This window comes from Podarcis melisellensis (assembly GCF_964234715.1).
Source record: "Podarcis melisellensis genome assembly, chromosome: 1".
Taxonomy (NCBI): Eukaryota; Metazoa; Chordata; class Lepidosauria; order Squamata; family Lacertidae; genus Podarcis; species Podarcis melisellensis.
This window is the reverse complement of record NC_138528.1, coordinates 17,820,108-17,837,132: the sequence shown is the minus strand read 5'-3', so window position 1 is coordinate 17,837,132 and position 17,025 is coordinate 17,820,108.

Here is a 17,025-nt window from a genome sequence, read left to right as displayed (position 1 = left end):
TGTGCAGGCAAGGATTTGGGCCAGTAAGGATTGCAAGTCACCTGATTAAAGAGCAACATTAACACAGAGGCAAGAGCGGACAGTGGCTCCCATTCAGCTGTTGGGTTTGGCATGAATAGGAGCCAATGGGAGGGACCCAAATCGCTATCAGCTTTGCAAGACAGAGATAAGGAATGAAAATCCCCTTTGACACCCTGCATTGCAGGTGGGACTTATATGCTTTGCATCCACAGGTAAGACAGGTAAAACAGACTCTTAATCTCAGGGTCATGGGTTAGAGCCCCACATTGGGCAAAAGATTCCTGTACCACAGGGGGTGAATTAGATCACCCTCATGGACCCTTCCAACTCTACAATTCTGATTCTTTTCTCCATGGCATAGGAGTCAACTCCTAGGGGCTGAGGCCCCCTCAATGAAATAGTTGAGGGGGCTGCCCCCCAAGATGAGAGCATTGCCTTTCAAATGGTGTGCACGCACCACATCATGTGATCAAATATGTGGGGCAGGACTTTCCTGCCTCCCCCAATATTTTATTCAAGTTGGCATACCTGTGGAGGACAGATGATGATGATGATGATGATGATGATGATGATGATGATGGGAAAGCTACGAAGGAACATCTCCACCCCCATTGTTCTGCCCAGACACTGAGGTCCAGCACTGAGGGCCTTCTGGTGGTTCCCTCACTGCGAGAAGTGAGGCTATGGGGAACCAGGCAGATGGCCTTCTCGGTCGTGGCAACCGCCCTGTGGAACGCCCTCCCATCAGATGTCAAGGAAATAAACAACTATTTGACTTTTAGAAGGCATCTGAAGGCAGCCGTGTTTAGGGAAGTTTTTAATATTTGATGTTTTATCGTGTTTTTAATGTTCTGTTGGGAGCTGCCCAGAGTGGCTGGGGAAACCCAGCCAGATGGGCGGGGATTAAATAATAAATTATTATTATTAAGCATGTAACATTTATCCCAAATTGCAATGCTTCCTGTGTTACTTTTATTCTGGCAAGCTGGTTCCTAATGTGATTTTTTAAAAAGTGTCTCTCATCATGAAAGAAGTGGGCAAGTTTTCTTCTGCCCAAACATAGATAGTTCAGACTGCAAGAGATCCAACTTCATCCCTGCCACGATGGCATAAACCCTCAGGATGAATTTGCCTCCGTAGTAAAAAAAAATAAATGTTCTGCACCCCTACCACCCATCCATATGCATTACATCATACATTTGCAATTTACCGGCAGTCCCACAAGAGAAGGAGACGGAGGGAAGGAGCAGCTCGCCAACTCCATTTACTGCGCCGAATGACACACTCCATTTTCCAAAGGTTTCCCCCGAAGGAGGCCCATCAAGTTGAGAGAGACTCAGGAGGTTTACAAATTAAAGCCAACTAAAGTGCCTGTTCCAAAAGCTGAAATGATTAACATAGACCTTTCATAATATATTTATCGCGGAGCCTTGTTCTGCCAACTCCAGCCATGGATTTGGAGAAATGGAACACACGCACACACACACACACGGATCCGCACTGACCTCCATTTAGCAAACGCCACGGACATTTTCGCTCTTTGCTTCTTCTTCCGTAAGTGTCGCGCCCCTGCAAAACAAGGGAGAGCCTCCCAGGCCTAACCAGATTGCAGATACAATTCCCTCTCTCTCTCTTATTTTTGGTTCAAGGGTGCCAGTGCTGTCCGATAAGTAGGCAAGGCCTCCTCCGTTTTGAAGCGATTCAAACGACTTGCTCCAGAAAGGTTGCCGCCTCTAGGAGCTTGGAAAGACTGCAGCAAAGAGTCCCAGTTGCTGTGACCCAAATAAAGCCCCTTTTGTAGTTAATGTCAATGGGGGTTTGCCAAAGAGAACTTTTTCAAAAACACTTTCCGAGGCAGAGAAGTGTGAAATGCTCAGAGCTGGAGGCAAAGGGCAAAGAGAGGAGGGCGTTTTCGGCGCCTGCACAGTCTGAACGATGCTAACGGCGACGATAAGGAGAAGGAAGGCGAGAGCAAGGGGAGCAAGGAATGGCAATATCTGCTCAAGTCAGGCTTTTTTCCAGCCCTTCTTCCCTCACCAACCGCCCATCGTAGGCCCAACTTTGCATTTTATATCACTCCCCCCCCCCATTTTAAAATGGTGAACCGCCTTGGCAGGAAGGTAGTATCTTAAGAAGAGAAGAAAAGTTTGGATTTGATATCCCGCTTTATCACTCCCCTTAAGGAGTCTCAAAGCGGCTAACATTCTCCTTTCCCTTCCTCCCCCACAACAAACACTCTGTGAGGTGAGTGGGGCGGGGAGACTTCAGAGAAGTGTGACTGGCCCAAGGTCACCCAGAAGCTGCATATGGAGGAGCAGGGAAGCAAACCCGGTTCACCAGATTACGAGTCTACCGCTCTTAACCACTACACCAGGCTGGCTGGCATAGTTTTAAATGAAATAAATAAAGAACATTTATTCTAATGAAATGTTCTCCCTGCATTGCCAGAGGAGAAATGACCCCTGGGAGGAGTTGCATCTGCAGCAGCACAACCGGATGCCTTCATCTGCCCAGCTGCAACAAAACATGTCTCTCCCATATCAGTCTCTACAGCCACAACAGGAGCTGCAAGCTTCCAAGAGCTTGACCTCACCCCCCAAAGCACATTCCTCCATTGCCTCCTGAGACGGATGCCCATCATGTAGCCCATCATGAGCACCAATCATCATGAATTTAAACATTTAAAAGGATGTCTGGAGAAGCCCAAACATTTATATCATGGTGGCTGGAAAACAAAATCTGGTGTTGTTAGAAGAATGTCTAAGGAAGAGAATTAGGGCAAGAAAGGGGGATAAACATTTTAATTATCCTATTAAATCCTTGGTGATACTCCAGAGATACCAAGTAAGGAAGCTTGCAATTAAGACAACGAAAGCCACATTAGGCCACAGTGTCCCTGTGCAAAATTGTATTTGTACTATAAGAATATTGAGGTTTCTAATGTCATCAAGTTCTAGCAAGGAATGTAACACATGCTGGTTTGTTCGCGTGTAAATATTCCTTTAAAAATGCTAATTGGTAAACTGAAGACCAAGTGAGCTGGGCGGCTTCATAGATCTGGTAAGAAGAAGAAGAAAAATAGACAATTTGATCACAGCCCACTGCAGATGGAATCCACTTAATTCTTTCAGGTCTACACTTAACAAATTATCTCTACCTCCCCTCCACAATTCAGTCTCTGGATCTAGCCATTTATTTCCTGAGCACTTCCCTGCAAGGGAGTTCTGCGCGAAACTTCCTATTTTCGATTCTTTGAGAGCTTGTTTGAACAGAAGGGTTAATTGGAAGCTAACCAGTTGTATATTACAAACAAAATGTTGACAATAAAACAAGAGACAGGAAATCAATATGATGTCAGACAAATTAATTATCAATGGTGTACAGAGTTAAAAATAATGGAATGAGATCATCCACTTAGTTCTTTTTGATGGACTGCATCTCCATGAGCTCCCCCCACCCCAACCCGTCTTTCAGTTTATAGTTTACACAGCCACTTTCTGAAGCAAGAATACCTGCCTAGGGGGCCAACAACATTTTTCTCACAATCTTGGGGAAGAAAGTGGTTGTTTTAAAGAAACAGTGGCAGGTATCCTTATGCCAGCTATTCTTAAATGGAGGCTCGCTTTCATTTTCCCAGTCTATCCCAACTTCCCCTTATGCTTTAGGAGGAAGAGCTGTAAGTCGATGGTTGAGCATCTCCTTTGCATGCAGAATTTCCCACATCCATCCCCTGGAATCTCTGGTTAAGGCTGGGCAATGTAAAAAGGTAAAGGTAAAGGACCCCTGGCCGGTTAACTCCAGTCAAAGGCGACTATGGGTTTGCAGCTCTCATCTCGCTTTACTAGCCGAGGGAGCCGGCATTTGTCCGCAGACAGCTTTCCGGGTCATGTGGCCAACATGACTAAACTGCTTCTGGCGCAATGGAACACCGTGATGGAAACCAGAGCGCATGGAAACGCCATTTACCTTCCCGCCACAGTGATACCTATTTATCTACTTGCACTGGTGTGCTTTCGAACTGCTAGGTTGGCAGGAGCTGGGACAGAGCAACGGGAGTTCACCCCGTCACAGGGATTTGAACCGCCAACTTTCCGACTGGCAAGCCCAAGAGGCTCAGTGTTTTAGACCACAGCGCCACTCTTGCCTGATACCCTAGAGAGCTGCTGCCAGTCAGTGTAGACAATACTGAAGTAGAGGGGCCGATGGTCTGACTTGGTAGAAGGCAACTTTCTAAGTTTCTGTGTTTATGCCAGTTGCACATCAGTGACATGCTACCGATTTTCTTTTAGAGCCAAAGCAACACACCCTCCAAAACCCCCCAGAAAAACTCAAAGCCATTTAAATATCAGCACTATCTTCTTTCCTGCCCCCTTCACTGCCTCATTTATCATTTTGAAGAGGCAAAATTATTTGTGTGTTTTTTTCTTATTAAAAAAATGCATATTATGTAAGCATGTTTGTTCCCAGATTGAGCGTTGGAGTGCCAACATGCACTAAGGGAACACAGAGACGCTGGCACAACCTTAATGATCGGATGCATTTATATCCAACCAAAAAAGAGTGGGGGAAGAAAAGCATGTCAGTTACATCTCCTTTCAACATTTCCTGTAAGATGCTCCTGTAAGTTTCTCATTAATTGGTCCCACTTGAGAGGTGTTCCTATAGTGGACAGATGGATGCAAGTCTACAGTATGTGCAGGAGGGACAATAGAAAGAAGAGTATTGGAGACACTACAGTACCCAGCTGCAGTGACAGGTGAGACAGCAAAGCCCCCTCCATCAGCCTGCTGGAACTGACTTCCACTAGCCCCTCCTGCTCCCAGAACTGCTTCCATGATCAGCCATCCCACCTGGCTGCACCAAGGATGGGTGGGACAAAGGGCTGTATTCAACCAAAGCATCGAACTAGTAGAAGCCAATGCAATGATGCTCTCTAGCACAAAAGGACATTCTTCCTTCTCCTCAACCCCTGTGCACTGAAGCACCCTTTCCAAATGGAAACCAGCTTACACTGATGGAACCAGCAGTGGACTGAATGCAACCCCATGGAGCCATCTCCATTGGCTTGGCCAGGCCCAGAAGTTGTTAGTTGTTTTCCCTCTAGAATCATTGCTGTAGTGTAGGGTTGCCATACGTCCGGAATGACCCAGATATATCCGGGATCTGGGTGTTGGGAACTGCGCCTGGGTGGAAAATCCTGGGTATATTGGCAATTTTGGTGAATTTTTGGTGGGGAAGCTCTAAAACAGTGTTTCTCAACCTGTGGGTCCCCAGATGTTGTTGGACTACAACTCCCATCTTTCCTAGCCAGCATGACCAGTGGTCAGGGATGATGGGAGTTGTAGTCCAACAACATCTGGGGACCTGCAGGTTGAGAACCGCTGCTCTAAACCCTCTATTTTGCTTTTTTTTAAAAAAAGGAAGAAAAAAAAGCTTAACAACTTTGTCCAGATTTTCACTTTCTGAAATATGTTGATCCTGCTGCAATGACCATCGCACCATTAGGCATTGCCTCCAGTGACAAATGATTGCTGCATTATGATGCTCCCCTCTGCTTACTCTCGAGTAGATATCTTACAGATTGCCCCATCTTCATCATCTGAAATATTTTAACAGAATAGAATGTTGTTGTTCCTTTTTAAAAAATGAATTTGGATTGCTTTTAATCCCTTAGAGCAGAACTATTGACAGGGTGAGCTCTTTGGTAATAAAAGGGCATCCATCTCTAACAGATGGGTCTGAAAAGCTCAGTAGGATTCCTACACCATGAGGTCCACCATGGATCTAAGGTCCAGAGTCACACAATGTGGTATGAGTGGCACTTCTCTGTGTTATTCTCCAATCATGATCATACAGGAGGACAAATAACATGGTTTCTTTGGATACCATCCTCATTCCTCAACAGTGTCTTGTCCTACCTTGGATAGAAGCCCACAGAGTACATCTGGGCAGCAAGGTAAGCTGGAGTCAGGGAACCTCAGGGATTTCTGAGTGAGCTACTTCCTCCCACAAAGGCCTCGTTCACAAGACACAGTAAACCAAACTATAGCTTATCAGGACAGCATGACTGTGCAGCTGCCAGAGAGAAGTTCACAACAACTTTGTTCCTCTCCCGTCCTCTTGACTGCCATGCTGCACTGAGCTAAGCCAACTTTTAGCTTAGTGTGGCATCTATACTAGGACTTGTTGTTAAGCTCACTCCTCACTAATCATAAGCTCTGGTCAAAGTTTGGCTTATCATATTGTGTGAACCAGGCCAAAGTCTGGTGCTGAACTGAAGCTATTTATTCTCCAAAGGCCAAATCACCCCACCCAGGAGCTTTCATGTACCAAGAAGAAGAAGGCCCTAAAGAGGCAGCTCTTTGGCTCCAACTTTCATGACTGATGTTTTAATGTATTTTTAATATTTTGTTGGAAGCTGCCCAGAGTGTCTGGGAAAACCCAGCCAGATGGGCGGGGTACAAATAATTTATTATTATTATTAGTGTTGGAAATGTAAAGAAATAGAAGGAACTATGTATCATATGTGGTGGAAATGCAAAAAGATAAAGGAATTTTTGGAAATGATTTACAATGAGCTAAAAAAAATTTTAAATTAACATTTGTCCCCCTCAGAAAAATTGGAAGCCTTTCTTCTGGGGGTTATAGCTGTAGCGCTACCAAAGGACTTAAAGAGATTATCCATGTACGCAACCCCAGCAGTGAGAATGTTGTTAGCCCAATGCTGGAAAGGAGAGAACATACCGACAAAAATGGAATGACAGACAAAATTATTTGAGTACGCCGAGATGACAAGAATAACAGGGAAAGTTAGGAATCATGAAGATCAAAAATTCAACAGAATGAAATAAATACAGACAATATGTAAAAGTTCACTGTAAGCATGTAAAATCTATGGCAGGCTTTGAATGACCCCTGCAATGTGAAATAACTCTTGGAAGTATTGGATAATTGTAAAATAGATGCTGTTCAATATAGATACACAGAGAACCGAGGTTGGGGAGGAGGGAAGTCTCAATATGGGAACAACGTTATCTTATTTCTAACTTTTTTCACTTTTTTTTTCCTTTTTATCTTTTTTTGGTCTTTTCCTCTCTCTCTCTTTTCCTATGTACACTACCGATGGAGAGTTATAACTGTGATTCATTGTATAAAATCAATAAAGATTAAATCAATAAAAATAAAGAGGCAGCTCTTTGACCTTGAGGTTATCATTCCTACTCCCGTTACAGACTCATTGCAATGTAAAGGAGGCCGGTTCCTCAGGAAGTTATTGATTCTAAACATCCCAATTCAAGGGCCCTGGCTTAAGAGGCCTTTGGTCAATAGGCTCCAGCCCATGGGTGATGCTAAGACCTAGGTTCGTAACCACCAGCTTTGGCTCCTGCGCTGGTCATCTGATGAGATGAGAAGAACCTACTGAATCAGGCCAAAGGCCCATCTAGTCCAGTGCTCTTGTCTCAAAGTGGCCAACAAGAAGCCCATGGGAAGCTTGCAAGCACGACCCAAGTGTAACAGCAACCTCCCTTCCTGTGGTTTCCAGGAACTGGCATTCAAACACACCCACATCATGGTTAATAATCTGGCTGATCAGGTTGGGTCAGAATCTGTGCTGCTGCTCAGGGTGTCATGACCTTTGGTGAGGAAATCAACCGTATCACTCTCCAGCCTTGCTTGTTTATGGGACACAGCCAGAGTTTCTGTATTTGGTGTGTAGATTCTCAGGCAACATATCAATACACAGATTCCCATAATAAACTATCATGAAACTGTTCCCTGTCCGAGAATGACTCACCCAGTATGGCATTCATTTGAATGCCACGTAGGCAATTTTAAAATTGCAGCATTAATCTGTCGTAACGAATGAAATTAAATGTGTGGATTCTTACATGATTGTTTTAAACTAGTAATGAATATGTGTCAATTCTGAACAGCAGCAGCAAGATGTTGCAGCTTGCAGGGTGTTCCCAGCCAGCCAGCCAGCCAGCCATACCCCTTTCAAGCTACTCCATTCCATTTCCCCCTGGTTTCCCATTTTGTCCCATGAAAACATTCCATGGCCACTCAACATTGCTCAGTCCTCACTGGACTGTTCCCCATCCCCTGTTTAAAACGTAATGCATCCTTTGTTGTACTTCTGTAAAACTTTTTTCCGTCCCCAAGCCTGCTGACGCTTCCCTGTTGTGCAATAAATATCTACACTCAGGGAATGCATTCACTGTTAGGAAAGTGAAATGACCAAATACCTATGAAGATACATGAAATATCAAAAAACAGTGATTTTGTTATAATGATAATAATAATCTAATAATAATTTATTATTTATACCCCGCTCATCAGGCTGAGTTTCCCCAGCCACTCTGGGCGGGTTCCAAGCGAGTGTTAAAAACAATACAGCATTAAATATTAAAAACTTCCCTAAACAGGGCTGCCTTTCTTTTAAAGATAAGATAGCTGCTTATTTCCTTCACATTCCACAGGGCGGGTGCCACTACCGAGAAGGCCCTCTGTCTGGTTCCCTGTAACCTCACTTCTCGCAATGAGGGAACCGCCAGAAGGCCCTCGGCACTGGATCTCAGTGTCCGGGCTGAACGATGGGAGTGGAGACAGGGGTTATAACCCAAACCTTCCAAAAATGTGCTTTTAAAAGCTGAATGGGCTTCTTCTTTTTTTCCAAGAGAAACACACGCGCGCACACATAACATTTTGAATTTGATAGATTTGTTGTTTGTTTCCAATAGGCGTTTTAGAGCTCATTAAAATCGGGGCCTAATCCTCAGCTAATATAAATCAGGCAGGAAGCAAAAAGCCGGGTGGGGTGGGGGGAATTGAACTAAAAATAGTCAGTAGGGAGGTGAGAGAGAGGTGGGGGGAGTGGAAGCATTCTTTAAGTTAAATGCCTTGTCACTTCGCTGTGCTGTGGCTTGCTGCTTACCCAAGACAAAGGCAAAACAAAGTGAGTTCCACACACTTCTTTTTAGCATTTGAACAAACAATTGTGTTTAATATTAGAAGCCAGTTCACATGCGGTTGCTTAGGAATGAAAAACATTCCTTGATGCCCTCTGATATGCACCAGATTGCTCTGGGATGCTTTTGTGCATTCGACTTGAGCAGTTACCAGGGTCTGGAGTCCGCAAGAACATGACGTTGTAATCTTGGTCATGTTTTATTTATACGGAGCAGTGCAGCCGATAGGGTGTGTTAACAAACAAAGATGATTGCTTCAGGGCCAGTTTCTCCTCCTGAGGTAATTAAGACAAAGTAGCTTCCCTGGTCGGGAGATACCCACTGCAGACGACCTTTTTTTTTTCCTTTTTCTTTTTTTCCTCTCTCTCTCTGCCAACTCCACCCCCACTCACCCACCCCGGCCACACACACACTTTGCTCAAATGATCCGCCTCAACTAGGCCAAGAGGTCTAAATCAAAAGAAACGTGAGGTAATTTTTTTATCGTTGGTTAAAAGGTGCATCGTTAAATGGCAGAGGCATAAATTATACTTCTTAAAATCCATATAGCCTTAAAAGCCACTGGATGGAAAATGTCAAGACTCCAAGATACGGCTGGGTAAAGTAAATAAATACAGATAACCTCAACGGTAAGGAACAGAAATGGAACCGACCATATACTCCACCTCACGTTCTTGGAAGGCGCTCCTCTCTTGAAACAATGATAAATAGATAATATCTTTAGACATCAATCCCATATGCATTTACCTGAGTGTAAAACTTAATGGTTTCGGGTTTTTCTTCTTCTGAGTAGATATGTATAGTTATTGCTCAATTAATCACTTATCACCTCTCAGAGATTCTTAGGATCTTCTTCTTCATAGCCTAGCAAGATTGTCTTCCCCAAACACGGTTTTAACAGTGAGTCTGTAAGTGACTGGGGAGGCCAATTCTGGATCCACACGTCCTTTTACAGTGGGGATATTGGTTTCCGGGCGGGAGTTGATCATGGTGAGGGTTTGCCAAGCTTGCCTTCCTCTTAGCATGTTTCTCCCTTTCATCCTGAGTTTGAGTGTCTTCAAAACCCATGGCTACTTTGGTAAAGGCTATTCTCCAATTGGAGGGCTTGCAGGCCAGGGTTTCTCAGTTGTCGGTGTTTATACTACATTTTTTTTTTTTTTAGATTTGCCTTGAGAGAGTCTTTGAACCTCTTTAAACCTCTTTTGTTGTCCATGATTCTTAGGACAGACACAGTGGATGCTCAGGTTGCGAACCTGATCCGTGTGGGATGCACATTCGCAACCCACAGAGGCGCATCTGCGCACACGCAGGTTGTGATTCGGCGCTTCTGTGCATGCGTAAAGTGTGATTTAGTGCTTCTACGCATGCATGACCCCCCCGAAACCCAGAAGTAACTCGTTCCGGTACTTCCAGGTTTCAGCGGGTCCGTAACCCGAAAAAACGCAACCTGAAGCATCCTTGACCCAAGGTATGACTGTAGATGGATATAGACAGTGCTATTTTTCTAGAAAAAGTGGTACTGGAGCTCACCATTAACTTCTCCCTTGTTCTCTTAGAATGGCAATGGCACCCACCTGAGAGGTGCCAGAACTGAGCTCCAGTGAGCTCCGGCTGGAAAAAAAGCCCTGGATATAGATAAATAGAAATCTACCAATGGCTACTAGCCATGATTGGCCATGTTCTGACCACAGTATACTTTTGAAAACCAGTGCTGGAAACTGCAGGAAGGGAAGAATCCTCTTGGGCTCAAGTTCTGCTTGTGGGTTTCCAGCAGGCAGGTTGGCCGCTGTGAGAAGAGCATGCCAGACTAAATGGGCCATTGGCTTGATCTAGCCAGGTATTCTTATGTTCTTACAGATATAGGAGAAAGAGAAATGCTGTAGCCATGGGTCTGCTAGCTTCTGAAAACATAGACACCACTCCTTCGCAACGTTTATTGTAGAACATCATAAAGAACGTTCACTTTTTGTAATAATAATCATAGAAATCACTGTGAACTGAGTTTAGTTGAGCACATGTAGAGGGAACCGGATGTATCATCGAAAGGTCTGATTACTGTTCGTCCAATGGATTACAGCTGCAGCCACTGGGTTCTGTTATCCTGCTCTGGTGGCTTCTGGGAAACAATGCCAGGTATGAGGCCTAGCTAGTAGACAACAAATAACCCCTGGAATATATATATATAATGTACAGTGGTACCTCAGGTTACACATGCTTCAGGTTACAGACTCCGCTAACCCAGAAATAGTGCTTCAGGTTAAGAACTTTGCTTCAGGATAAGAACAGAAATTGGGCTCCGGTGGTGCGGCAGCAGCAGGAGGCCCCATTAGGTAAAGTGGTGCTTCAGGTTAAGAACAGTTTCAGGTTAAGTACGGACCTCCGGAACGAATTAAGTACTTAACCTGAGGTACCACTGTATTGAAAAATAATACTTAAAAAAAAAACCCCAAAACCCTTGAGTTTACTACTTTCCTTTGTTGGTGTAAACACTAATAGTTTGTATAGTAACACTTGTTTTGCAGAATGGTTTGCATTTGAAATTGAAAGCAAAATGTTGCTGGAGGTCTTTTGTTAACATTCGATGTGCTCTACAAATGAAATCTATGCAATCAGAAGTAAGGCACTAGCACTGGGTTTTAATGGAGTTTACTCCCAGGAAACTATGGGGAGGTGGTGAGGAGAAGCTAGAGTTCCTTGGAGTAAAGGCAGGGTATTAAGAGTAATTAAATAAATGAATCTTCAGCTGGGCTTTGATAGCAAAGTGCAGGTTGGGACTGCTTGGAGAGAAGGTTCTAGACAGGTAAGCCAAGGGGATGATTCTGTATTCATGCCCCTTTTGTTTAAAAAAATTGGAACCCCACCCCCACTTTGTACATTTGGACAAATGGAACTGTTGAAATCACATCTGGTCCTCAGCTACTACTGTCTGCTTTACCTATTTTTGCATTGTATCATAAAGGTGTTCTGCTTTCTTACATACCGTTCCAGATGTAGGTTCAATGGCTCCAATTTCTCTGCAAGCCCCTTTGCATCTTTTACAAGAAGCGACTCCTTTATCACCACTTGCGTTGATAGGAAACAGCCAGGGACAGAATAGGGTCACCCATCGTTTTAATGATCCTATATTTTTACACTTCCACAGTGCAGTGGAAATATGCTCAGCCCTATCTGCATAAAGTTAACATCTAGGAAATATACTGCATAGAAACAGCCTTCCCTTGATTGTGGGGATTCATAGTCTGAACTCTAAGCTCTTTATCATCTTCAACATGTAGAATCTTTTTCAGGACAGAATAGGCTGTCATCTGTCAGAAAAATAGAACACACGGTGTCATTTGGTAACTAAAGGTCACTATTTAGCAAAGCTGGTAGAATAATTCATAAGAAATCACCATCCCTTTCCACCACCACCACCCTGGAAAATTGTCCACAAGTGTGTGTTTTAATAAGGAATTAATACAAGTGGCAAACGTTCTATTCTCTTAGCTATGTGGGCTGCGCAGCCTGGCTGAGTTTCCTCCTCATATCCGAATCTCCGAATCATACTTGTGGCATGAATGTGTGTGATTTTTGAATTCAAAATATATTTCCCACATTGTTCTGCAATATCCCTTCCATATCTGGCAAGGAATATTGTTGTGATTTTTATGGGACTGGCTTCTGTTACAAAAGGAATATGCAAGTTTTCATAGGATAAAATAGAAATAAAACAGAACAGCTAAGCAAACATTTCCACCAGGACCAGCTCACATACTAAGCATTCTAATAATTTTATGCATTAAGTGGAAACTGTGCATTTATTTTATCAGTATACACCCCTACATGTGCCTACCTGATCCCTGTGATCCAGTTTTATCACATGTGCTGTGGTGATTTAGCCAGGGCCCCACCATATGTATGGAATGGTGTGTTTGTGAACTAACTCGCCAAATACTGGCATTCATGATCAATATTCTGTTTTTGAACTTTCCATTCTTTATACATGAGGAAATAAATAAAGTTCTTTGGGAAGAAGAGCATGCTGATTGTGCAGTGATTGTGGTGGAACTGTTCTTCCAAGGAAAAAGAGTTTTCCCCCAGATTCTCAATGATACCATTTTGGTTTCAGACATTAATGAACATGCCCAGCATTGCACCAGTGGAAAAGATCAAGCATCAGACAGGAGCTGAAAGGGCAGCTGCACCCCAGAGAGAAAGCTCAGTGAAGACTTCTGCTCTCCTACGAAACTGACCTCATAAAGTGAAAGTTCCTCTTGTTCTTCCCGGTATCTGCAGGTGTTTGGTGGCAGTGCGGAGATAATCCTCCCACTTAGAGAGAAAGAGGGCTTATTAGGTACCTACTGGATCAGACCAAAGACATGTCTAGTCCAGCATTTTGTTCCTATGATGGGAAGCCTACAAGCAGGGCATGAGTGCAATAGCCACCTGCTTGGGAAAGCTAGATGTGAATTGTTCTCCTAAGGCAAAAGAAGGGGAAGAAGCAGGTGATGCTGCAAGTCAGATGGGTCAGTGTTACCTTGCTTTCTGTGATGCAGTTATGACCGCCCATCCCCCAGTCCATCATTTCAAGATTATCCAGCCTCCATCACAGGCAAGTGAAGAAGTCGCATCCACGTGTTCATAATTGGGTCTATCCCTCAGGAATATGGAAATCTGGGTCTTCATTAACACTGATATAACCATTTCCCTCTAATTCCAGTGGAGGTCTACCCTCGCACCTCCCAGAATTTGACTAGCAAGGAGTCTCCAGATCACATCAGAGTCCCTCCATCCCCCCCCCCACCCCAATTATCAGAAATGCTTTTAACTGAAGATCCTGGGGAATGAAGCTGGGATCTTCAGTATGCAAAGCATCAACTCTTGCCATGGTCCCATCCTTTCAGTAATGGTCGAATATATCCTTGCCCAGCCTTTCATGTGGCTGCAGGGGTAGGTGGAGAGAGGTGTTTTTACCAAGGATGGTAGAAGGTTAAGGATTTGCAACCCAAATAAGTTTCAATTGAGTCCGTTATTAACCCTTGCTAGAGTGGTGCGGGTAGCGCTGTGGTCTAAACCACAAAGCCTAGGGCTTGCCAATCAGAAGGTCGGTGGTTCGAATCCCCGTAACGGAGTGAGCTCCCATTGCTCGGTCCCTGCTCCTGCCAACTTAGCAGTTTGAAAGCACATCAAGTGTGAGTAGATAAATAGGTACCACTCCAGTGGGAAGGTAAACAGTGTTTCTGTGCACTGCTCTGGTTTCGCCAGAAGCGGCTTAGTCATGCTGGCCACATGACCCGGAAAAACTGCAGACAAACATTGGCTCCCTCGGCCAGTAAAGCGAGATGAGCAGCGCAACCCCAGAGTCGTCCGTGACTGGACTTAATAGTCAGGGGTTCCTTTACCTTTAGAGTGGTAGTTAGAAGGAATAAGTGCTGGTGGGATGAAAAACGTATATTCCTGCCTAGGATAGATCCCTATCTGGTCCTCTACTGCACCTCTTTTAGGAAAATACCCAGATTGAGCAGGGAAGTAGTGGTGAGAAGGTGTTGCCTGATGCGAGGGATCTGTTTGTGTGAATGTGTGCAAGGGAGAGGAAATGTTTACGTATTGAGTTTCCAGAGTTTGCCAGTTTCCACATTTGGCTCCTACTTTGAAACTCATCCCACAACATTGGCATGACATTGGGTCTTTGCAGCGATTGGTTTCCTAGGAATACAGGAAGCTTCAGATCAATGGTCCATCAAGTTTGGCACTGTTGACACTTACTAACAGTGGCTGTCCAACGTTTGAGGGTGACTGTTCTCCCCAGCCCTACTTGGAGCCATTGGTGATTCAGCCGGAAAACATCTGGATGCAAATGGTATGCTCTACCATTGGGTTATGGCCCTTCCTTGTTTTACAGGATGTTGAGATACTGCAAAACTTGCATAAGTAAATACACTAGCTGAAATCTGTGGGTCAGGCAGCCCCATGTCCCAACAATAATTTCATCAACTAACACAGCTACAAGCCTTGCATATGACAGCCTTGCATGTGTTATCTCCCACCTCACATTCTGGTGTTTTGCAAAGATCGAGTGTTTCCTGACAGCTGTATACAAGCAGCTGACCAAGAACAGGATGTGATCCCTGATTTCAAGAAGCCAGCACACACCTGATGGTTGTTAGAATCAATTTTGAATCAAATGCTGACTCCGTTCTCGTTGCACGTCTCTTCCAGAATGTATATTGGTGCTTAAGCATGGAGAAAGTGGAGTGCAGCCTCATTTACATCTCTCCTTGTTGAGAAAGTATTATCACCATATGCTGATGTTTTGCTCAGGGAAGGACCTTGAGCTCAGAGGAGCAGAGCACAAGCTTTGTGCGTAAAAGCTCCCAGGCTCAATCCCTGGTGTCTCCAGGTAGGGCTGCGAGAGCGCCTGTCCAAGACTCTCTCAGGCAGTGTGCAATACTGAGCTAAATGGCCCAGTGGTCTGACTCAGTATGCAGCATCTTCCTGCGTTCCTGTGCTAGTTACGTCTTAAGCTGATGCACAGGGGGGCGGGGGGTAGCATGCAGGGGCATGTAGATGATGCTTGACTCTTTACTCTTATTCACTTGCATTGCTCAAGAACTCGGAAAGCATAAAGCAGTATTTCAGCTGCAGCAGGCTGCCAAATGGGAAGAGCAATGACTGGGCTGAATGTTGGAAGCTGACCCCTTCCCCAAATCCCTGCATTTTAGCAAGCATAGCAAGCAATTAATCATATACCAGAATGTGTCCAGGCTATTTGTACGAATGAACAGCTCCCAGTTCTTTACACAAAATTATGAAATGCTGTGTTCCTATTTCTTCCCCTGATGGTCTTTGAGTTTTTTTGGGTCTAGGGACCTTCTCAGCCATCCTCTCTGGCCCTTAAGCACCCACAGCTTCAACCTTCTTTGGACAGTGCACACAGGTACAGTCATACCTGTTACGTTTGCTTCATGTTACATTCTTTCAGGTTAATGTCCTGCGGCGACCCGGAAGTACCAGAAAGGGTTACTTCCGGGTTTCGCCGCTTGCACATGCGCCAAATCATGGCACGCACCTGCACAGGTCGTGCTCTTTTCATGTTGCGAAAAGGCCTCTGGAACGGATTCTGTTTGCCACCAGAGGTACCACTGTATATGCCAAGTACAGCAAACTTGCAACTTATGCTGGAGTTACATTCCGCAGATTGCATGTAATCATAACACATTGGGTGCAATGTGGGGCAGAATTGCCAAAGTATTTTTTTCTGAACCTCTGCCCCCTTTTTAATGTTTTTTTGCCAAGCCAGATGAAGGACCCTGCATGAGAGATAGGGAAGGGGAGAAATCCCAGGGTGAGAGGCTGAGGGAAGAATGGGATGCTCCCAGGTGAGAGCTGCGAGGGTACACCTTTTTCTGTATGGGATACGAGTTAAGACATTTGTATTCTTCTAACCAGTGCTTTTTTTCTGGGGGGACGCATACCCCTAAACATTTTGTCAATCTAAGTTTGGCCACATTGAGGGGCAGTATTTCAATACGAGTAGGAAAATGAGAGTACCCCTAAACATTTTTTAAGGGAAAAAAAGCACTGCTTCTATCTCCTTTTTTTAATTTCTTGTTTAGATTAGGTTGATTTTTTATTGTATTGTGAAATTAAACTGTATTTTTAAAAATAATAATAATTATGCCAAGCACGGAAAGCTGAATGTACACAAGTTAAATGCACGTAAATTGTGGGCTTACTATTCTAAAAACATACTGAACTCCCTCCACGATGCTGAGTGCTTTACTACTGCTTCAGTTGTTTAGTGGTAGGTACGGCCGAATATTTCAATTTCAGTTTCTCTTTGTTCCAGACTTAATTTTGGTAAGTTTGCCTTTAAAAGCAGACTGAATTGACTTTGTCCCCCTCCACATACCCAGAAGGCTCCCCTGTACCAGAAGTACATGCTAATAACTGTACCAGATGTAACTGAAGGCCAGATAACAAGATGTGCTAGGAAGCAATGAGACTGAACAAAATGTCCACCACAACAGGGCTCAATGTGTTGCATTGAAAACTA